Below are 25,721 nucleotides of genomic sequence, written 5' to 3'. Positions count from 1 at the left end.
CATAATAATGCTATGGAGTATTTGAGTGACAATCTTGCACGTTTATTGTGCCTATACAAATAAAAAATTCTCCATTCGCAATGTTTGAATCTCGTTTAAGCGTCATTTAATAAACCTCTTGGAGAAGGCAAGAAATTTATCACCTTCCGTGCTTTACCTTTGGTTGAACACGTTCATAATGCACGTTTACCGAACAAAGAGGCTTCTCATTGGCAGAAAACGAGTTTCCAGCGATCCAGACATCTGGCAACGGATTATTTCCTTTTTTTCAATACACATGTCAGTTTCATATGCTGACTACAAACAAATGGCTTTAAGTGGCCTGGCTTTTTGTTATTCGCATTTTCCCTTTAGTGCTCTCAAACGGCGAAAAAACGTTTCGAAATTTTTGTTTAAGTTCGTTTTCATAAAGAGGAGGAAATATTTGTGCGGCAATTACCTGAAAAGGACGTCAAAGCGAATACTAAATGAAAATATTACGACTGGGCCTAATATTAATTTTCATATCGAAATTTCGTCAGATATGTTTTTCTGCATGGCAAAATTCAATTAGGCGTAATTATTTAATATCTGATTTAGGCATATCCCGGTAAAGAAAATCCCTTTTAATAAATATCTGACGACTTGCAATTAACATGCTGGACAAATTCCTGCCATAATACGCAATTAATTCATTATGAGAACAGATGGTAGTCCCGGTGCTGTAAATCAATGACCATCAAGAACCCCCTTTAATCACGTTTTACCGCAGAGAACTCCACTTTGGCTAGTGTAGCAGTTGGAACTGAGTTTTCCATTGTTAAATTCAACTTAATTATGCTTCACGTTTCTAAATTTAATTATTTTCTCGTTACTTCCGGGGTTTATTGTTGTATTAGTGTCAGGAATGCGATGGCACGTAGTCTAAATAAAATTACTCAATTTCATCCCCGGAGTTAATAACCTTAACAAATAATGTACTACAGGAAACTGACTTTAGCTGAAGGTTTCAGACAAACTATATGTGGTTTCATATGAGGCGTTTTATCTCCTCACTCAACTGATCAGCAAAATGCATCAGTTTTTTTTTTTTTTATTGTGTTTGGGAATAACGCTTCACGCACAAGTGGAGGTTGTTGGAGTGGTAAACCTACTTACGTGTCAAATGCTATTCACAAACAAAATAAAAGAAAAATTTAACCATCCATCCCAAATGCACAGAAAATATTTACATCCCTTTTAGATACGTATATTACAGTTAATCCATAAATTTCATAAGTACCTAATAAATATCGAAATTTTTCTGAAAATTTTCCAAGAAGGAGCTATCTGTCTTTTGCCACTGGGACCCTCGATATCTTGGACATTGGCGATCTAATTGCATTAAGAGATGCGTTAAATTAATCGTCAATGAACGTGCACCTGCACAAGCGGTGTTTTAATATTTCTTTGATACCTATTTTCATGATTTTAAAACTACCTCAAAATGAAAGTTTCTTCAACTGATTCTCCAAGATCCAGGACTCTAAACGAAGTATCCAACCTCTGTAAAACTTGGCACTTTATGATCCTATGTTCTGTCCACAAATTTATATAACATTCACTAGAAGAAATATATTTAATTACAGAAACAGTGATTCTTATATTTAAGAGTATGAATTTTTAATTAATGTGTGATGTGGCACTTTGGGAGATATGATTTTTTAACGATATTTGTGTTTTTTGTGAAACGACTTATCCCTAGTTTTAGAGGATGTTCCTTTAGCTGCAAGACAATGTTTTTGGATTATGCAACACGACGCTCCTCCTAATAGCCATATAAAGAGATGTACAATAAGAGAGTTCTTGAATGTGAATTCTTCACATCGATAGATTGGTCGGGGTAATGAATATTCGTGATTACCATAAAGCCCCAAGTTAAGTCCATTAATTTTTTTAAATTTCTTTGTCATTGTCATCAAGTCCCTGGTATCCAAGTCTGTACCTAGCAGCAGAGAGGATTTATTGATTTTATCTACAAAATCACTTTCTTCTTAGTTTAGAAACTACAGAGCAAAATCGAAAATGCAGTGTTTTACAACTGTTCTTTTTTCTAGAAAAAGATAAAACGCGAAGCAATTTTTAAACCAAGTATGAGTTTTTCCTAAAACATTCCTCATTTAACCAGCTCTATATCTCTTATGGTAACCAAGATTCCCATGTATGTAGAATCATTTGGAGACACACTGATTCCCTATCAGCATGCAGTATGCTATATCAAAAAGTACAATGTAGTTCGGTGGAAGAAAGAGTATCTGTATTTGGTTTCAGACATGTTATTGCAATTACGAGGGACTTGGCGTCTCTGAAGGAAGTTCTATTTCTCCGATGGTACATTTGTCTCATCTTTCGAAAGAGCATTTTCAGCTAGGCGGAAACATTCATAAAATAATCTTAAGAACTTACTCAGATGCTATAATAAATTAAGCAAATTGATCTATGTTATTCGAAAAAATAATCAGTAGAGCTCTAATGCAAGTGCACCTTCCTTCGAGAGTCCAAATTGAGCTGGAAAACATATTTTGCCTCTATGTAGCTCAGGAGGAAGTTGGAAATTTTTAAGAAGTTCTTGGGAAAACGAATATCTTCAATCAGTGCAACTTTCAAAGTAAATATAGGACTACACCTCATTTCGTTTTAAATCTTAATTTCCTCAGAACTCTAGAAATTTGTTCTCAAACTTTCGGCAAACGGTAGCTTTAATTAAAATGCTAATATATTTCAGGAAATGAACTTTTATTGTTTATTAAGGGTGCTTTAGAAGTTGTCACTTGAATTAATAAACAGATTTTCACTGACAACGAAAACTGTTATTTCTAAAATAACAAAAATTTAGTCAGAACTTTAAGCTCACGTATTCGAATATACAATAAAAGTTCCTATAACATGAGTTGCATTATTTGATTTGGAACTACAAAATAATATAGAAAAAGGAAGTTCAGGGAGCTTTTCCAGCACTTTGTCATAAACTTTATGGTCCAACTAACTTGCTTTGTATAATCCATCAATATATAACATTACAAATTAGAGTTATAGAGAAAATGCTTATTGAAAATAAGCTAAACTACGCCGTAAGTTGTTTCGCTAATAATTCAAGTTAAAGAATTCTTTTCTTCCTTCTTTTTCCGATCACTGTATTTACTTTCGACTGGTTAATATGTTAGAAAGAACTGTATTGAATCTCATATTTAGAAAGAAATTAGCGACAGAAAGTACTATAACATTAGTAGAAATTGACCGATGGGCTGAAGAAATTTGATTTATGTCTTTATAGTTTCCGAGTTTTTCCAAAAGCGGCAAAATTTTTAACTACGCCAGAGCATAATTAAAGAGTACTCTCGTGATTCAGGGATAACCTGTTCGGATTAATTACAATAGAAATATGGGAAATTTTCGATCCTAATTTTATTGAAATTTAGTTTTGTTTTTGCCATCCAATGCTGCTCGAACGAAAACAAGCTCCGGGTAAAATTTATAAACTTGTAATTTATACGCAAAACATTCTGGCGCTCTAAAGGCTGAAATGTTCCGAAAGTGTTGCAGTGTTAGGGTGAGCTAACACGATTATACTTGTAAAGCATTTGCTTTATAGCCTGAGAAAACCTGAGGATCTCCCAGGCAGAGGGACTTGGTTTTCTATTTTAAATTTAAATTCAGAATCCTCTTTCCTGATGTAAAAACCTCGGGTCACTGGCAACTACACGAATAATGTAATGTATGAAATAACTGGAACTTGTGCCTTATATTATGGTAGATTAGCAAGGAGCGGCTTCGTGAAGGGAGCGTTCGTGCATCACCCAATTTAGGTGAAATTTTAATTCCGAAAGTAGCATTTTTAAAAATTAAATTCGACCATCTGTACGTTAAAATTGAACTGTTCAAATGATTTATTATTGAACGCAATAATATCGAAACTGTGTCGAGCCAAATAAGTTAAGATTAATTTGGAGGTAACGCTTTAAATGCATTTATCAATCGTATTCTGTATAATGTGTACAAAAGGAAAACGTCTAACTATGATTGATCACGTCGAAATTCTGGATATCAACACCAACACCAAAACCAACTGAAATTGGGTCACGTGATAAATACCGGTCATTTGTTACCGCTGAAAACTTCGGGGAAGGCCCCCCTTTAACACGTGTTTCATTAATTTTTCTTAATAAATGGTTACTAAAAACTATTACATTTTTCATTAATTTAATTACCGCGTTACTCCAAGCAGTTCCGAACGAGTTATAGCTGAAAAAGGGAAAAGGAATGAAAGGAAAGAGTTTTCTCACTGAACTACGTTGCTCTTAATTGACCTATCTTGCAGTTCACTTAAGATCATATTTCTATAGACGTTATAAATCTTCTTGACAGCTGTCGCTTAGTGTCAGTAAATAAAGTAATGATACGCCAGTGTCGAGGTTTTTCAGATATTTGATTGTTTGCTAAAATATCTTATTTCAAATATCACCATCACAATATTTGATTGCATACTGCCTCGTCCGGTATATGGCGGGGCTCAATCAATTCCTAAGTTTAAAAATTATAAATTGATGAAAAGAGACGGAGAAAGTGAAAAATCTGGGCCATTCTTTATTCATCGTTAATTTCAGGGTGATTTTTCAAAGTCACACAAACCTAAACAATGATTAAATGACAGTTATTGATGAACCGACATACACGCCGCATCCAATTCGTTCCGCTTGATACTGTAGGTACATTTCCTTTGGCAAGGATAATGCATTATTAGTTACAATTTTCGCACCAAAACAATGGAATAATCGCCCTATAAAGAACAAATCCGTGAAAAGGAACACAAATACATTAAAGCCGAACATAAAAGTTGTTACTTTATAGCACAATCAGATTCGAGCGGGCGTTAAGGTAATGATATTTTAATGCCGCGAAGGAATTAAATTTCAAAATCTAAATTTCTTGGCAAACCAAAATGTTGGCAGACCAAAATGTTATGAGATCTCTTAGTCTTGGGTAGTGAAATTTGATTAGCTTTAAGTCAGAGATTATGGGATTGTATGAAATGGAAGATTATGGGAACGGACAGTTCACATTAGTGATGTTAGAGTAAAGTGCCAAATAGTTAAATAATTTACAAACTTAACAATTTCATGATACTTTGACTTGGTTCCAGGAAAATGTTCTACTCCCTAGGTTCGATAATCTGAGTCCTCATGGTGAATCATTGAAACTGAGGTCGTAGAAAAAATTTTCTGGTTCTTCAACGGAGTTACCAGAACTTCCCTCAGTATTTCGGATAATAATTAGGCTAGAAAATATAAATTCACTTTAGAAAAATCATAGAATTAAGAACCTCAAAAAAGTCATAGAATCTTACTGGGCCTCACTCGAAACATTTTTTAAAGGCTTCAAGCCTGGACTGATATATTAACAGTAAACTGCCATTTTAAAAACAATTTTATGGAACTTTGAGTAACTTAAGTATGTAACGATGGTGAAAATTACCATCACCACACAATTTCTCAAAAAACCTTATCATTAGGTAAATTCAGATTTTTGTTCATTAATTCTGTATCTAAAGCCTAAACCTGTTCCTTAAGAATTTCTAAAGCAATAGTACCTGAACTAACATAAACTCTCACTCTGATAAAATCACATATATATATACCAGAAGTGTTCCAGCAATCTGTAATATTTTTAGAATATTGACAAAATAAAACATTTTGATGTGATTTTAAGGAAAATATTCTCTACCTTTATCGCTCTATTGAATAAGGCAATCTTGTTTCTGAATCTCGGAATCTGAAAAAGGTGATATACTGTTAGGAAAAGATGTACGTTATAATACGATCTAAAAAAATATACAAAGTTTAACCCAAAAAACATCTGGAGGTTATATGTTGTCTAAAGTTTTATTAGAAAACTGGCGACCCTCATAACTCTAAAATGAATAAATGTTGAATATAATGCTTTGAAAATCTTAGAATCTGGAAAAATGATATTTTTAGAACGTAAAAAAATCCTGGGTACACCATTAAATAAGGCTTTTGATGTAATTTTGATTAAAAGGTTTTTTCAAACAGCTGCGAACCTCTATTTAAAATAATTTTTGTACGTCTTGAAATTCGAGAAATGTTGTTGGGGAAAAATTTATATCATAATGCGGTATAGAAAAATATTCAAAATTTAAAATTAGAAACATTAGTAGATGACATTTTGTAGTGCAGGTTTTCTTAGATAATCTCATCGCTTTACATAATAAATCAATTTTTAATCTCGTCCTTTCAGAAATATTTTAATACCTTGGAAACATGTGATGTTTATTTGGGAAGAACTTGATAATCTTGTAATATAATGAGAAAAATATTCAGACCGTACCATTACATAACTCTTTTGATGTAATGTTGTGTAAAGAAGTTTTTTAAAAAAGTCTCAACCTTTACCGCTCTATTGAAATATTTTTTATATATCTCGGAACCTAAAGAAAGCGATAAAATGTTGGCAAAAAAATATGTTAAAATATGATGTAGGCAAAATTTCAAAGTTAAACATCTGTCGATAACCTTTTGTGTAAAAAGTTTTCTTACAAGTATCACCCTTTTCATCACTTTATGGAATGAATCGATTTATAACTGATCCTTTGAATGTCTTGGAATTTGATACATGTAACATATTGGAAAAAACACGATAATATTAACATTATTTTATAATACAATGTAGGAAAATATATAGGATATAGTGTAATTTTGAGTAAAAGATTTTCTTAACCAATTGTTGCCCTTCATCGCTTTATTGAAATAATGTTTATGTATCTCAAAATCTGAAGACATCTTGTCACCTTTGTGAGAAAAATAAATCACCTTCAGGTAGGCAAATATTTAAGGTTTAACATAACGGACACCTGTCGAAAGATTTTTATGTAAAGAGTTTTGTTAGAAATCTCACGACCCTCATCGTTCTGCAGAATGAATCAATTTTTAATGTGACGTTTTCAATATATTGGAAACTGAAACATCTGACATATTTTGGAAAAAATGTAGTAATATTATATTATAATGTAGAAGAATATACAGGGCGTTACATTAATTAAGGCACTTGAAGTCAATTTTTGGGTAAAATCTTATTCTTTAAAATATAACTTTTCTACGAGGTCTTTTACCAAGACCATTCCAGAGACATACAGTATGGTGGCAGATGCCCGAATAGCATCAAATTTACTTTAACTTTGGTATTGAGTCGTAATGTTAATTTCATAGCAATGGGCCTAATACTAAACTTTAGTGAATAAAGCCGTGCAGATTGTCGGATCTGATTTTTGTCTATTAGGTTTTCTTTTAAAATTCTTTTTATTTAATCTAAAGTTTCTTTACAAAGTTATTTTATTTTCCAAAGTTTTCTCAACGCGAACCTATCTAATATTTTTCCTTCTAGATTTCTGAGCTAGAATTTACCTTCATTTTTACTTCGCTTCTTCAAACTCTCAGAAGTCTAAACTTTCTGTCCCTATATTTACTTTTTGGATATACAAAACTTTACTTCGTTATTAATGCATAAATTGTAAATCCTCAAATCCAGGTTTCTCGAATTAACCATAACGTTGACCATACATGTACCATAATCTTTTTCCAACTATCCGCGTTCTAACACAACCACGTTGGGATTAACTAAATAAACAATAATCAAATAAGATTAAATCCGGCCATTTAGTTAGAGCGAAATTTTGCATTAGTGCTGAAATCTCATTTTGTTCTGTCGAGCCTTTGCTCGTACAATATCAATAAACGTTCGGCGGTAATTATCATATAATTATGGCTGCATTAGAATTATATTCCTTTTGCTTATTGCAAATTTGGTTCCATTAATGCAGCGTACCTCATATAAAATAGGTGGGAGGGGATCGAATTGGAGCTTTAATTTGGACGCATTTAGTTGCTATGGAATTAGACATGGTAAATCGCAATCCTCCACATATAGAGAATTATTGGTTGATTTGAAATGTGGGAGGTATGAACTGGCTATTTATTTTTGTTAATTATTCCCTGGTGTTGAGCAAAATGCCTCATTTGGTGTATTTCGTTCGAAATTAAAATCCTCAATTTTATACCTAGTAAACTCGTAATAAAAAATGTAATAATTTTTATCGAGCATAATTCTCATAAAATTGCAGTTCGAACTCGAGCAATCTAGTTTTTGGCGCCATGATATAAAAGACAATATTTATGGTTAGCTATTTCAGTTATGCCGTAAAGTAGTTAATTCCTTTATATGAATTTATTGCCGTTATTATCGAAAGACACGCTTGGAGCTAAAGCCAAAGGAAATGGTACTCCTTGAATGTGCACTTAGGAAATTAATTGGCAATATCTGAAATTCTATTTCTCCGTCACGTTTGGAAGTTTTATTTCGAGCGGATAATAGTATTCAAAGCACGAATGCCAGACATTTGTCTTGAACATGTCCGGTTATACAAATTTTCTTTTATTGGCAGCGGCTGGATCTTGCTTGGGAAACATGATTTTCATTCATTTTTAAGGGATTATCCCCTGGCTTTAATGTATTACGACGTTGAACGTACGAAAGTTTGCTTTCCTGACTTTGACGGTTCATATTTCAATGTTTTTGTTCTTCCTGAAATATTTACTTGAATCCTTACCAGGATTTTAGCTGGAAACCCGGACGTAACAAGCTTCGATAAAGCCAACATTGCTTTGTCTTTTTTGCGCACCCTTTAGAATTGTTTATGACATTCCCAAGGCATGAAAAGCAATTTTTTCGAACAAGTGTTGCTTCGGATGTCACATATTATTGAGGCTCTGAACAATTCGGGCATACATACAGCCCTTGTTTGAATACGGGATTTGCTGGTGCAGGTTTTGTTCAAATAAAAAAAGACCCACGCTAAAAACCTTTTGAAAATTTAATGGAAACTATTTATTACGGCGTGACAGTGTCGGAATAAAAGGGTATTAAATGTAGATTTTCGATGTGCTACAAACAAAAAGCTCGAGCCCCCATGATTTAAAGCAAATTGGTCGCATATAATTGACAGTTTAGATCGATGTCGGAGAAAATACATAAAAAGAGATATTTTACGTGACTAGATCATATACACATCAGTTTTAATTAAATTGAAAAAGCCAATGGTTGTTTATGTTCATGACTTCTGAGCAAATCTTCGATTTCATCTTGAATGGATGTGGTTGAATTTTCAGCTGAAACTGAAACTTTTTGTTAAGGCCCCTGGGCGGCCTTTCAACAAATTTTCCCTTAAATAATTGTACGATTAAAACTTTCCCTCTTACCTATAAATCCACGTATTCTGACCTAAAGTGTGATTTATCTGAAATAATTATCGTACTTTCAGTATCCCGTAAATCACTTTGACGTTACTGAAACTTTTGACTTATTTGAGGAATTTCGCTAACTTTTTGTGAGGATATAAAACCCCTTCCGGTAAATTATATTCGCTGTAAAATCTCGATAAATCCCTCAAACGAATGTATGAAAATTCCTTGATAACCGGTTATTTTGTGATATTCTAAACTCCTAATATATCGGTTATTCATTCCACATATCGCATGCTCCAAATGATTAAAAGGCCGATATTCCACAATAAATATTTTCATCTCATAAAGGGAAATTTAATACCTGCATTTTGGGGCTGTTACGGCCGGAATTTTTACTGTTCCCGCTAGATTATTTTAGCCAAATATCGGAAATTTAGCTTTGGAATTGGTTGGATAGTGATACTTTATGAAATTTCAATACTCTCGTTAAAATACAGAGCGTTCGTTAGGGACTTGTGTCGTTTTTGCGTAATGTGACTCCTTTCAGTTCTCATAAATATTTCATATCTCAATTTAATTTCCAAACAGTAATATATCGAATTCATTTAAATAATCCTAGAAAGCTAAAAAATTAAGGATTATGTAGGTACGTTAACAATGGAATACTAACTAATGAAATGCTTTTAATTTGTAGTTAATAGGCCGTGTTCTGCAAGCGATGACGTTAATTTTTAACATCCTGTTAATATTTGTATAGATGCAAATGGCAATTGGTATTATGCAGTTTTTGTTGCTGTTAAAAATTAACAGGGAAAATGTAAAACCTTTGTGTATTACCGCATTTGTCACTGATTTCTAATGGTTGGTCAAAATGATGTGTTAAATTTAAACTCTGTTAAATAAATGTCTAACTGGTAAACACACCAAAAATATTGGTTATTATTTGATTTATACAGGGTATTCCAGAAACAATGACACGAATGAATATTGCTTCGGTACGATTCAATATTAAAACTAACTTAAAAGTATAGTTGTACACTTGCAACTAGTTGCAACTTGTTTTGCACAAAAGTTGCATGTTTTCATTTTACAGAGTGTCTTAGTATTTTTTTTTATTTCGTGAATTGGGAATAAATTCCATAATTTTATATTTATAGGCTTAAAATTGTTTTCTACGAGTGTTTTTGGATACGACAAATTCATTAAAAATATCTACTCCATGCTAACTGGTAAGCGGAGTCACCTGCGCCTTACCGAAGTACAAAAACTCGCTCTAAGTTTTTATCAGTACCCACAACTTCAATAATTTTACAAATTCCAATCTTTTAAATTCTTTCACATCAAAAAAAATATTCTGCAAAAAAAACTTGTATCTCGTAACATTTTTTAAGATATTTCCAATTAAGTTTTTCACAGTTTTTTAAAGTTTTAAAGATTAAAATGGAATTCTCATTTAATGAGAGAATATCACTTTCAGTATGAATTTTCAATCAATATGTGTTGTGAAATTTTGAACCATATGATTTTGTCACCAGTCGAACTTACTGCAAAACTTAATGGCAAAAGGTATATGAGCTTCTTGAGAAACTGCTTACTTTTATATATGAATATTAATTTTCTACATCAATGGATTATTCGGGTTAGTTAATCTCTTGTCACAAGAAACTCCTGACTTTTTTAACTCTTTCGTGTATTACTCCGTATCTAACAGCAGAGAGAAAATTTTAAATAATATTAAAAGAGGTGTAAACATAATCAGAAACACTAACGAAGCCCTATTCGAGATGCGACAAGATTTTAGTTTGCAACTTGGAAAATATATTGGTATAGATGGTTGAAATTTCTATAGTTTATTTTAGTTTTTTTTTAATCATTGTCCCAAAAACTCTCCTTAGATCAATTTCAATACTGTAAATCAAAAACTGTGATTTATTCTCAATTCATACACAAAAAATAATTATTTTGACTCATTGTAGAATGGAAACGGGCAACTTTTGTATAAGGCACATTTAACTGAATTTCTCTATAAGCATTCAAAAAACACCTGACTTCAACTTTACGATGTGAATATAAGTCTGAAATCTACACTTTTTTGCTATTAGACATGATAAAAAATTATAAAACATATACAGGGTTATTCACGTCATGCTACACGGAATATTGCGAAAAATTATTTAATATTTTGAATTTTTTTTGCGTTACATAAAACTCAAATAAAGGTACATTCTAAAATTATTTTCCTTTTATACTTGTAAAAGTATAAAAGGAAAAGTATTGGTTGTAAATTAGTGAAAAATATCAAAGTTATGTTATTTTAAATGGAACACCCAATACATTTCTACCGTTGTAGATTCCTTGAGACAAATAAATTTAAGTTAGATTAAGGTTTTACCTGCCTTAAACCTTGATTTCTAAATTGAGATTTTGTAAAAATGTAGTGGAAATTTAAATATCTTATACAGTGTGTTCAAAAAATAAGTTGAAAAATGTATTTACCTTGAAGAATATTCACTTGTTTAATTTAAATGGAACCTCCTATATTTGATTACTTGGAGTAATAAATAGAGATATTACCAATTGAAAAATATTATACTTTCCTATACCTAAATGTACAAATTGTCTTCGAAAATTAAGATTTAAAAAAAGTAGAAAATTTCATTAGTTTTTATATCAGTTGCCATGGTTATATCTAAAATGTCAATAAAAAAAGTCATGTCTATGCGTTCTTGTTTCGGATAGTTTTTTCTTTACGATATTTTCAGTACTATTTGCGTAATTTACAAGACAAAGTTTATGTTTTTGAAACGTTCTTGATGTATTCGATTGACTTATATTGGTATATTGAGAAATCTGGGTGTGGCTAACATGAGGATAAAAATAAATAAATTTGATGTACTTGATATTGTTATTGAAAATCCTCATGTTAGTCAAACCCAAATTTCTCAAAATACCAACATAAGTTAGTTCAAGCATAACTTTGATATTGTTTACTTACTTGTAACCCTCCGTATAAAAGGAAAATAATTTTAGAATATACCTCTATTTGAGTTCTATACAACGCAAGAAAAAAAATCAAAATATTAAATACTTTAGCCGCAATATTCCGTGAAGCATGACGTGAGTAACCCTGTATAGTATATAAGAAGTTAATTTATGTTCCTCCGATTTGATAGGACGTAAAATTTAACGGGACCTTAAAAGAAGCATTATTTTTACAGGATAGGGACTAGGATAATGTACATAACGATGAATTTTTTTAAAGGCTCTTAAAAGCTGTTTTTGATTTATTAGGAAAATACCATTAACAAAGCGCAGACATTGGGGCAATACAATTTTCCAAATGAACTCCAAATGTAATACCTTAAACTTCAACTTCAAAGACCTAATCCGGACAACTCGTGTTAACTACTTCGAATGCAGTGTGTGCCTTAGTCCTATCAACTTTACGTATAGTATCGTACAAAGTAGTTAAAACTAAGCGAAATAGGAAGTTCCGTAGTATTCCGAAGACGAAACGGAAGATCAATTAAGAGTAACAAATTTATATTCTATAAATCCTAAAGGAGAGAAGGTTCTGCGGCAATAGATTACAGTTTCAAAAATAAAAGTAGGTTTAATTCGAAGCAAGTGCTCTAAAGGGTTTAGGAGTTCTTTTGTGAATTTTAACTAGTTTCTGCTTTACGGTCGAGCAAAATCTCGACGAAGTGTATATATGTATGAAGACCAGAAATCGTAGATAAAATGTAAATTAAACTGTGGGTGAATGGTCGTGTCAGTAATGCACACAAAAGGATGTGCTTCCAGAATTCATTTAGAGTCCGAATCGCTTTAAAAACACCAATACGTCATCGTTTTACCACACAGTTAAATGCGAATATTATGACGTGGGCGGAGTTCCTCTTAAAGCGCTCGGATCTACACAGTAAAAAGTAAATGCTTGAATTAAATATTAATGTATCATATTGAGCATTCTTAGGTTCATAACGTGTATCCGCAAGATAATATATTTTCTAGAAAGGAGAAAGTCAATTTCTTCGTTAAAGTTTCGACTACATTTCTATGAAGTAAAAATAGTATTGCAATAAAGCTACAACTTGCATTAAGTAATTCTTTTATTGATTTGAGAATGCCAAACTCTTATATTAATTAAATACTCGTATAATGCACTAAGGTAAGAAAGTACTTAAAATATATACCCCACCTCAATTGATATTTTCTTTCGAATAAACGTTTAATTACTTTCGATTAGTCCTATACCTCTATTTAAACTGATTGGATAATTTGATGGTAATTAAGGGAATTACTTACGAAGTTAAATATGCAAAAAATTTATTATAAAAACGCCTTTATCAGATGATCCACTACTAAAATATATACAGAGTGGTTAAATCATAACGAAACAGATGATTTTAGCAACCTTCTATAATATTTTGAAAACTTTCAGACATTTTAATTCTAATTTTAAAGGGGAAAGTTTTGTGACATACTTTCAGCAGACTACCTGCAATACCCTAATGAATGTAGACTTAATTCCAAAAACCTTAAATCGAAAGTAATTTCGACTAGTATCTTATTTTAAAGGTGTTTTAGTTCTTAATCTCAACAACTTTAAATGTAAAATAGTAAAAGTAACATTACTTCAAAAATAGTCGATTAAATGTTCACATTGATCGTCGTCAAATTGAAAACGTTATCGTACATTTTGAAATATTTGCCGAGCAATTTGACGGGCTTCGGCTGAGTTCAATAGACTTTACGCTTTAAATGGCCCCATAAAAAATTTTAGAGAAGACAAATCTGGTGATCATGGGGGCCATTCAATTGTATCTCCCCATCCAATCCATTGTCCTGGAATTCTTTGGTCCAAATACTAGTTTGCGGCCACTGCATAATGCGGAGGTGCACTATTTTAATGAAATATCGAATGATTTTCATTGTATTCGTTATGGTTATCAATAATGCCAGTTAAAGCCATATTAATGGCTCTTTCAAATAATTGCAAATACGTATATTCACCCAAATTTCTATCTAAGAAAAAACCATTTCGATAATTTCTAATAATTCCAGTACAAAATTTAATTTTTTATGTTTTGTATGTATCTCACGGCAGATTCTGAAATTTGTATCAAACGAGTAGCAGCAATTGTAACGATTGACAGTAATTTGGGGTTTTATCTTGTTCGATCCCTCATAATTTCGCCAAACTGCAGACAGTGGTCGAAATCGTCTTCATGAAGTTCTTGTAATAAACATAGTTCTTACGGATGAAACTTTTTTTAATCGTTGTCAGCGGCTCGTATTCTCATTTTGGCAGTGTAAATAGTCTCGGGACCATTTCCTGTTATCTGATTTTATTTATGACCAAATATATCGATTGGTTATATTTGGCCATCAACGAAATTTCGTATTTAAATGCACCAAACCTGTCGGAAACGATGATGTTGCCCTAAGCCATACAAGCAATGCGAAATATGCCTAAATCGTCCAAATTAATCAAATCAAGCCTTGAATAACTTATAGCAACGAAAATTCTGTTCAGATATTTTGAAGCTATCAGATATAGAATATTGGCCAGTATGTCGAACGGGGCTTCATTTAAGTTCAAACATGTAACATTGTATTTCAATTAGCCAAAACTATCGAAAACAATGATTTTACTCTAAACCTATAAACTTAATGCAACATGTATGTGTCGGAGATTTATTAGTCCTTAAGTTAGAATTGTACCATTAGAACCGATAATAGATGAGGGGCAGACTGACAAAGCCATCTTGAAGATAAAGCATTGTCAAACGAGGTCACTACTACCGACATAATTAAGTGCCCACATGTGGGATTTGTCCACGCGAAACAGGGACTAGCAGGTACTCCCTTTGGGTCTGAAGGACCACCCGATCGGGGAAAGTTAAGAAGAAGAAAGGAACAGGCAGTGAAGAGATAGAAGGGCAGAAGGGCGGTCGAGTAGTAGTGAATTCGTTAGTTTGCCTTTCTACTTTTATTTTCTAAAATATTATAACGTTAAACATGGAAAACGTTCCTAATGTTACCCCGACATATGTAAATTAGCCAAATTTATTATATTAATCTTTAGCTAAGTGAAAACAGCGAGAATTCCATTTAAGTGTTCCAAAACTACTGCATGTCGAAGATTTGCCAAGAGTCATGAAAAGAATGTGAAATTCAACTAATTTGACCAAACCCATTAAACTAGGCTTCGTATGAGTTTATAACATGAAAAACGGTATTTAAATGAACCAAATCTGTCGAAAACTATGATTTTCCCTTAACCAAGTATGAAAATTTGTTCCAGGATAGAAAAATATGTGCCGAGTAAAAAGATGATTTTCTAAAATTTTTAGGAAGAGATGATGTTGCTGGACGGATGGAAGCGTCACAAAAAACTGATACTTCGGTTTCAGGAATTTGCACCAACTTCATTTGAAGGCCGTTGCCTTCTCCATAAATCTCTTCTTGAAATCTTGAACTCGTTATTCGCTTTATGGGCGTGTGTTAGGTTCTTGTAGTTTATCGCGTTTTGGATTTCTTCTATCCTGGATAATACATTTGTTATCATATTGTTGGATCCAGAAATTCAGTGTTAAACGACCGCAGTACATTGATTTATGAAATCTAGGTGCTCAAATTGGCATAGTCTAGATTGGCGGTTTTTCTTCCAAAAAGCAAATGTGGTGGGCTTGCGGTCGGTGTAGAGTGTAAATTGATATGTCTCCACCATATATTTGAAATATCTTTAGGGCCAACTATATTCTTTATTGTAACTTCATACTTCATCTTCGTAGGGCTTAATTTCCCATAAAAGAATTTTAGTGGTTTCCAGGTTTTGTTAGCAAAATGTTACAATGTCGCACCTATCACAAAATCCGATGCATCGCTGAAAATCCTAGGCATTTCTAACATTACAAATTCTTGTTTAGCTTCCGTTTTTCTTTCTAGGGACGTTTAGAATTCTCTCGTTTAGTTTGATCATTTAAAGGAGGCTCGTTAAATTCCCTAAGGCTCAGAGAAATTTCGAGGAAATATATGTGTACTCAAATGGGGATCGGCCGGACTGTAATATGATTTCTGTGAATTTTTAATGACAAAGCCATTACATCTTACCAACATTTCATAGCCACGTTCGAAAATCTATTCCTTTGAATTCGCTGGTTAAATAATTCCTTGAAATTAATCTGGTTCACTGTGTTGAGGTCATAAATGATATTTGTGAAATACGAAGAGTCGAATTTCCAGTTCGTCTCTCTCTGGGTAATGCAAAGATATTAATAAGTTAGTGTCCAATTTGCTGGCGTACCTACGTGAAATTTCACTTAATTGAAATTTCCAGTATCACTCACCTCAAATGGGCTGGAAATTGTTTAACTGACCAAAAAAACCGAGAGACAATCCGAAATATATTTGTGGCCTGTTATTAAAGTGGTCACAAATTTAGCCCGTACAATCCATTTAAACGCTGCACTTTCAATTCGACAGTTCATATTTCACGATTGCCCAAAAATGTTATAGCGCAAAAATGATAATCAATACCGACTGTTTTTACATTACTCTGCTTTGTCTGCTTTATTGCTATTTACACACTCTCTGCTGGTAAATGAATATTAATGCTAACGCAGAAAAATTAGAGATTTAGCTGCCGAATTCCAAATATGAATTCCCAGAGCTTTCCATGTGCTTGCAGTTTAGGGTACACAGGAAATACTAAATAAGGACTATTATATTTTCAGGTAATTTTTTGTATAGTCCGGAAAAAAGAGCCTCAGGAAAGTAAATTGAATTGTTATGTCGCTGCAATTTAAACCGAAAAAAATTAGTAATTATCTTATTTTTCGGATATCATGATAACCTACTTTTCTCATAAAGGCACAACCGATTATGTGTCTCTAATAGTTTTCGAAATATACATGCTGATAATAGAATACGGAACGCCCTGTACAGGGTTTATGTTCGTGCTTTATCTTACTTTACAAAGTGATTACACATGTGTATGGTAGATATCAATAAATCTTTAATGCAAAAGCTTCAGGATTCAGGATCGGAACTAAGTTAAATCGTTCATTTTAACTAAATTACAGCTGAGCAAATAACAGGTTTCAGATACTGATACCGATATTTCCGATGTCGAGAACCAATGCTGATACCATGTCTGAATACACAGGGTGGATTTTTTTAAAGTATAAATGCCAATATCTTGAAAATTACGCTGATAATGGAAAAATCCAAAACTCGTTTACTAACATATGATAGGGGAAGATGATTGAGGGTATGACGAACTCACTAGCCTCTACTAAATGCACTCCACCCACTCGAAGTAATTTTCTTTTAATTAGCACTGACATGGTTCTGACATATCATCGGAAAGGATTTTTATTAAGCATTTCGATAATACTGGAGTTTCTGGAATTCCGCCTCCAAATATATCCAATAATGCCTAAGATGCATAATCCATGAGTAAGATACCTAGGCAGAAAATTAAGCAGTTGAGAACAACTGATAATTAATTAAAATGTTTTATTGGCATTAAATCAAAGCGTAATATTTGCCGCTCAGTATTACTAATTCTTTATAATAGGTGTTCGAAATATTGCTTGTTATTTTCTATGTAAGCGTACTAACGATATTCACATTCTTGACGCGCATTAACAAAAATTTCTCTAGGAATTACATGATAACGCAGTGAAAATTCGCCGTCTTAACTCTTCAATTGTTTCCAGTTATAATAAGTTTCAAATAATATAGATTTCAAGCGTCACCACGAAAAGAAATCCAATGGCGTGAAATCGGACGACCTAGGGGGCCATTCTGTCACTCCTCTCCTTCCAATCAATCTTGCGGGGTAATTATTATCCAACCACTGCTTAACGCATAAAAGAAAATGTGACGGTGCCCCATCCTGTTGAAATCTTATCTGCTAATTCTTTAGCTCATGAATGGTTCAATATCATTTTTTAAAGGTCACGGTAGATTTAACCGTTTAAATTACCGTCATAAACAAAGATTCTATGATAGCATCTCCAAGGGTTCCCACTCAAACATTCAATTTTTGTGAATATTGAGTGCTCCTTCTCTCATAACATGATAGTTTGAGTCACTCTATATCCTACAATTGTGCTTATTTAAAGTACCATTAAAATTAAATGTGCATTCTTTAATAAAACAAACGTTTAGCAGTAGTTGGTAATAAAAGCTTGCATCACCTCACAATATTCAATTCGTCGGCCTGGATAATCTTCATTCAATTTCTGACGAAGTTGAATTTTGTATAGATGAAATTTGTGTAGTTTTAGAACTTTTCGAACCGATGCTGTTGATAGTGCAGTTAAAGTAGATGCTTGAAGGATGGACAATGATGGATTTTGGGCAAACTGTCCGAGAACTTCGATTTGAGCAAGCTCATCTAATATCCTAGGTTGATTCCTTTTTTTATTGGCCACAGAACTAGTTTCCTCAAATTTCTGTATTAACTTTCTAACGTAGGAAGGATTAATGTTCGTCCCAGGATATTGCTGTCGAAATATTTCTGTGGTCCGTAAAAGACAACGTTCCTTAACACCATAAATAAAAACGATTTAAACCCGTTCCGCAATTGAATAAACCATGTTTCGATTGAAAATTTGCGAGAAGAAGCACGAAGTGAAACTCAGATAATAAACAGAATTCGACGATTCATTGAGTAGAAAAACGTTCGTAAATATCCATAAAAGAAAAATACTTTATTTTTTACATTTAATATTATTATTATTTCTTTCATAACAATGTGCGTCAAGAATGTGAATATCGTTTGTAAGCTTGCATGGAAAATAACGAACATTTCCAATACCTGATTGAAAATCATTTGATTTTACGCCTAGGTGTCTTGCTCAAGGATTTTACGTTTCAGACATTATTAAATACATTTGAGTGTGAAATTCCAGAAATTGTAATACCATTGAAAAGTTTATTGAAAATGTTTTCCGACGATATGTCGCAGCCATGCCCAAGTTTTTAAAAAAGTGACTTGAGATGACCATCATATTACGATAGATGTGTTTTTGGATTTTTCCACTGTAAAATATTGGCATTTATATTTTTTAAAAACCCCCACTGTATATCAACTAAACTTAAAAATACACGAAATTTACTAAAAATAACTAAAATCGAAACGATATATGTTTTCTTGCAAAGTTCGCATTTAACCAATGTCGCCAAAAATGAATCTATGAGATTTCTTTCAAGATCAGTATTAAAACATGTTTTGGATGCAGTGTAGAAATTATTATAACTTTGGATAAAGAGTTACAATGAACTATTCCGATATGCCTTAGAAGAACTTTTATTAAAATGTTCCCTACATACGACATAATTAGACTTGTAATGATTATTTTCGCACTATTTAATATGCCAAGAAAAGTGTTATAATAATTAAATTTATTAAATAAAACCATTCTTAAGTAAAATATTAATATTATATGAATGTGACTGTAAATGGAGACAATATGAAATTTTGAATACCAATGAATTATTTCCATCCACAGACTAAGAATACTCGAAAGAAAAGAAATAGTCAAAAAGGGGCTTAACTGGCAGACTCAAAATTAATTAATTATGCAAATTAGAGTTAAACACATAGGAGCAATCAAAATATCTGTCAACAATATCACATAATGAAACGAAACCAAAACTGAAAATTTCTCGAAAAATTGGCGGATCTGCCAATTAAGAGTGCTGTTGATTGTATTAGCATTTATGTCTACAGACATGACGGAGCATGAAAACTAGAATAAAGCAGCAAGTGGATATGTCATCTAAATATCAGATTCAAACGTATCGGAAATTATAGGTATCGACATAAGCTTCTGAGAATAGTCAGAATCGGCCAATGTCCGATACTGAGTATCGGTATATTTTTTGATGGATTTTTCTCCGATACTTTTTGAGCTTTCACAATAAAAATTTAAAGCAGATATCCCAAAAATAACTAAAGGGAAAATGTAGAAAAATAATTGATACTAAAAAAAACATTTATTAATTTATTAGTGCTGAGAGTCCTCGAACATATCCATAAGAACTTTAAAAAATCGAGAATTAGGATAGATTTCAAGAATGCCTACAAATAAGTTGAGACAACCCTTAAAAAATATTTTGCTGAAATATTTTGAAAAAGAAATTCAAATTTGAAAGAGTCTGGGAAAAGATTTAAACTTTTTCATGTTAATGAGGAAGGGCGATAAAATTTTGAAAGTCATAAAAATATTATTAATTTATACAAATGAAATTCGACCATATTCATATCATAACAATAAAATTTGAGTGAATTTAGGTTCCTATGAATCTATATTTTTTTCATATTTCTAAAGGTTTCAATTCAGGTTAATGAAAAACTCGGGAAAACCTTAAAACCTAAAATTTTCAATAGAATTTTAATTTTTCTGAAGGGGAAAAAATTAAAGCCAATTCAAGTTTTAGGAAAATGGAAAAATATCCATTTACCGAAATTTAATACGAAATTTTCGGAAAATAAAAAATCTGAAGAATACATAGGAACTTAAATTTTCACAGAAAGAGGACGAAATTTGAGTCAGTTAGCATCTAAACTAAATAATTAAATCAAGTTAATATTTGCACTGGAGAAAGAAAGAATTCCTATAAATTCGAGATTTAGAGATTTAGAGAAAACATATCAATAACATTTGTTATTCCTCAGGAGGGGAAAGAAAACATCGAATTAACCAAGCCTTTTAGAAATTTGAAGGAACTTTCAAATTACGTATTATTATGCACAAAAGAAAAGAAATTCTGGTCAACTCATATTTTTTTGGGGTCTGAAAATACCAAATTACTACTTCAGGTTGATGAAAAATGTTGAAGAAATTGTAATTCTAAATATTGCAGTAAAATTGGGATTTCAGCGAGAGGGTGAAGAAATTCAGGTTAAGTCAAATTTCCAGGAAACTGGGTAGAAGTAGAAATCGTTTTAATTTAATGAGGAGCCTGTAAATAAGAAATTAAGGATTTAGGAAAGTAAATTTTTTGCAGTGGGAAGATGTAGGTAAATTCATATTTCTCTGAATCTAAAAACAGAAACAAATTATTATGGGTTAATGAGAAATTTTAGACAAACTTTCAAACAAAAAAAATCAATAAATTTTCAATAGCATTAGATTTGCAGTTCAGGTTATTTCAGGTTTCCAAAAACCTGGAGAAAATGTGAAACTACATCAAGGTGATCTAGAAGAAAATTTCAAACTTCAAAATTTGAAAACAATTTTAATTTTCACAGAAGATGGAATAAATTCAACGATCTTAAAAAGTGAATAAAAAAAAGCTAATTAATTAAGAATTTTAGAGGAATTTCTGTGAATCCAAAAGATTTTAAGAGTAACCTGAACTAGGGATAAATTTCAGTCTCCAAAAATAACTATAACAGGAAATTTTTAGTTTAGGTCAACATCGCCCAGAAAACTGAAACGAATGAAAAAGCTAAAATTTACAAACTACCATTATCTACGTACATCACGCACAAATCGAATTTTAACCTGTGAAATATTTTTCTTCACTAAGAAAGCTGTACATAATGGAAACTAGCCTTTATGCGTCAACTGTGTTATCGATATATTTTACGAAGAGACTCCATGAAGGGAAAAGCGGTCTTATAGATTCAATTTTGTCTCAGGAAAATGGGCAAAATCGAATTGATGCATTGCAGGCGGAAACTAAATCAAATTGCGAGAACCAGTGAAATATGAACTTGTTTGCATTTATATAGTTCCACATTTTTATATATTTCTCCGTACGTAGGTTTTATGCTAGAGTAATTAGTGTCAGTGTCATATAATATAACAATTATTAGTCACCCATAGCCATCATTAGCGGGTGTGTTATACATACTGTCTCAGATCATGGTACAAAAGAGTATTGGTAGCTAGAAGATACAAAAATAGACTGACTCCGCTAAACTTGCCTTATACTTGTTTTCATTCTACAGGATGTAACTGATATATGTGGAGGTATAAAAATGTACCTATTTTTTTAATCGATGCTGCAATATTCTCACGATTTATTCAATAACTACTCTTCAAAAAAATCTTATCTCTAAAAACAATTTTGAGAAGTCGTCGTTTTGTTAAAACATATCTAGAGTTTTATCCTGATAGAAGACAACCATATCATCGAAATTTCAAACGATTTCATACCAAACTGGGTAAGACTCGTTAAGTGCGTTCAAAACCGGATACTGAAAGATAAAAAATTCCCATCATGGATGAAGAAGAGGAAATTTTCGTCCAAATACTACAAGGTTCAGACATTAACGCCATAGGTATATTTAAAGTGATGGGGTCAGCTAATTATTTGTAGACTTTTACAAAAAGAGAAACTGTTTCCATACCATTTCACACCTATTTAAAATTTCTTTCCAAGGGACTTTCATCCCAGAATAGATTTCTGCAATTTGTTACTCCAAAAGAAACATCATGACCCTTTGTTCTTTAATAAAATATTGTTCACCGACGAGACAAGGAGAAGAGGTATATTTAATTGGAGAAACAGCCATTCTTATAACACAGAAAATTCTTATTTAATGAGACGTTACTTTTAACATGAATTTTCAATGAATGTGTTGTATGAGGTTGTAGAAGACATGATTTTGGGACTAGTTGAACTTCTGGTAAAATTGAATAGGACACGGTACCTGGGCTTATGGAAAAACGATTTACTTCTAATTTTCGAGGATATTTCTCTAGCCCTAAGGTAGTGTTTTGGTTTATGTAATATGTCCCTTCTACTTATTACCATATACATGTAAAAGAGTTCTTAATTATGAACTTTTCATATCGATAAGTCGCTCGGTATAGTGAACATGTGTGGCCACCACGAATTCCCGACTTAGACCCATTAGTTTTTTTTAGTTTTTTGATGTTACTGGTATACGAATTTATACCTAACAGCAGAGGCGAATTATAGGATAATATTCAAGAAGATAGAAGTACAGTCAGAAACAATAACCAAACCTCTTAAGAAGCAATTTCAAGATTGTAATTTAAAATCTGCAGAGATTTATTTTTAATTCTAAGAATAAGAAAAATATTTTGATAAGCGACAGAATGAAAAACGCAACTTTTGTTTAAGATAAGTTTAGCTGCATTGTTCTGTTTTTTTGCCCTATACCATCCAATGCTCATTTGCACTGTTATTTCTAGGGCTTCATGTATATAAATATTATTTTGTCGCTGTTTTGCTCCGAAGCGGAAGTCTGTGACACGGGACGGGAACATTTATATGTAACAGACGTTGCTTAGGTATCTCGTTAGGAATCAACACAGCATTAGTTAGCTAAAGGATTATATTGTATAAGCTACCTGTTCCTCCCACGTAAGCCTGAGCGATCGTCAACCCGATTGGGATAATGCAATGTCTCGAAGATGTATTATCCCACCCTTCATATATTATGTCGAAATAGATCCGATAGGATATGAACCTGGGGCTTGCTAGAATGCATTTATTTATGGGTGAAATTTTTGCCTAACTAAACTTTGTTTTCAAACCTAAAAGGATTATAAAAACAGTTCAGAACAAAAATTGATGAAACCGTTGTACCACATTATTTAACTTTGCATTGAGGCCCCGCCATCTGGAAAATGAAGGCCTTTGTTGACCGATATTAAATTTCCATTTTGCAGTTTTCAATAGATATTAAATATGATTGATATATAGTTTTTGAGTGACGCTAATCAGGTATTTGTGACGCCACAATTATTAGTCACGTCATATTTTCAGACGTTTAAATCTATTACCGCATCTCCATGAATAAAAATATTGATACCATGCATTATTATGATGAAAACTCTTTCTTAGGCGACCATGTCATGTAATAATTCAACATCCAACCATCGTATGAACACATCAGGGTATAAAATATTGGAAGGCATTTTCCAACCCAAAAAAACTACTTTCAAAATTGCTATTGAATATAAACTTACTAGATGTGTATGTAAACACTTTTTGAAAGCTACGTTATAAATTATTAATTTAGAGGTAAAGGAAAGCTGTAAAATCTAACACAAAACATTTAATAGGCGTTAAAGGACAATTTAAAATACTTTTGAGATGCGGACCATAAACAAGGATTTCTCGCTTTAAATGGAAGCAAATTCTTTTTCGTATTGTTTTTCATAGCTTGCATGCTTGAGAGACTCAGTTGTACAACAGCAGCATAAAAATTAATTTAGCAAAGCTTTCCAGTTTCGTTCAGTTGTTGTTTCTTCGCAGTTATGGGAATTTAATGGTGGAATAAGGCGGAGAAACAAGCTCGCACTATTACACTATATTTTCAAATATTAAGTTTAGAATTAGCTCTTTCCTTCAATTTACATTGTAAGTAAGTGACAAATTGTACCTAAAATTTATTGCCCGTTTACTGAAAATGGATTCCTCCTCTGATCCTCCAATTGAAATCCGTAAAGTGCTTATAAATGCGGGAAAAATGTCTTCGACTTATTTAAAAGACTCTTTTATAGAAAATATCGCAGTCTACCAAACAATAATTTTTGTAGCCTCTGACTTAATTACAGATTTGTTAAAGTATATATCCCTCCTCATGCTTCGTATAACTTAGCAAATTACGACGCACGTTTTACTATATCCAGACCCAAGCGTTCAATGTTAAACGGTTTTACCTAAACTGTCTAATTAAATTGATGGGCGGGACCATTAAACTGAAACGACAAAATACATAAGGCGAAACGTTATGAGGATATTACTCAAAGGCAACCAAAACCCAGAACAAGGACTAACTTGGAAAAGTTTTCGCCTTACACCTGCCGAGAATCTCATCAACCTTAACCTGATGAATGGCCCTAAAGATCCAGCTTTACGATGTTGCCAAATAGAGATCCACTTTGTGTTTAAAATAATACCTCCCAACAGTGGTGTGAATTTATTTTTACGAAACAACTTTGATTTCTATCTTTCGTTTTAATGTCTATCAGGTGTGGTTTTTCATGGTTTGTTAAATATCGCCAAGAGAATAACAATCAGTTGTGTAGTAACCTAGTTGGTGTTTTAATAAAAATCGATGGGAAAACAGGCCATTAACAACGTTTTGGAAATATGAATTTGATTTCACAGCTATCGTAGATTTTGAGATATTGATTTCTTATTTGGATTAGTTATTACACATTGATACCAATCTCTGGCAATTTTTCAGCCATATTATTTCAGAAATTGTAGTAACCTCAAGCTCAAATTAATTGTCTCGTTTGACAATATAAGCTTAGACTCAATTCATTTCAAAATCTCTTTTGTTTCTGAGATATGGGACAACTTTAGCATTTATTTTTGCGAATGCCAAATGCCAAACTACCTGATGAAAGTCCTTGAAATTGAATTTCCAAGATTCTTGAACCTCAAATGATCTCTCCATTGTCAACAAAATATCCAATAATTATATAAATCAGT

At 32.3% G+C, this 25,721-nt stretch overlaps 1 protein-coding gene and 1 long non-coding RNA gene across 5 annotated transcripts in view; both read right to left on the bottom strand.

Annotated features, from left to right (window-relative positions):
- Ptp99A (Protein tyrosine phosphatase 99A) overlaps positions 1–25,721 on the bottom strand; it is a 217,263-nt gene that overhangs the window by 130,685 nt on the left and 60,857 nt on the right. The gene's annotated exons all lie outside the window — the stretch shown is intronic.
- LOC136409591 (uncharacterized) lies at positions 23,445–23,995 on the bottom strand. Its single transcript, XR_010752185.1, has 3 exons — positions 23,862–23,995; positions 23,624–23,809; positions 23,445–23,558 (listed from the first exon to the last, which is right to left on the bottom strand). It is a non-coding gene; the product is annotated as an uncharacterized lncRNA (long non-coding RNA).

The sequence above is a fragment of the Euwallacea similis genome, chromosome 6 (genome assembly GCF_039881205.1).
Source record: "Euwallacea similis isolate ESF13 chromosome 6, ESF131.1, whole genome shotgun sequence".
NCBI lineage: Eukaryota > Metazoa > Arthropoda > Insecta > Coleoptera > Curculionidae > Euwallacea > Euwallacea similis.
Note: the sequence above shows the minus strand (reverse complement) of the source record. Positions and strands in the feature narration are given on the sequence as shown.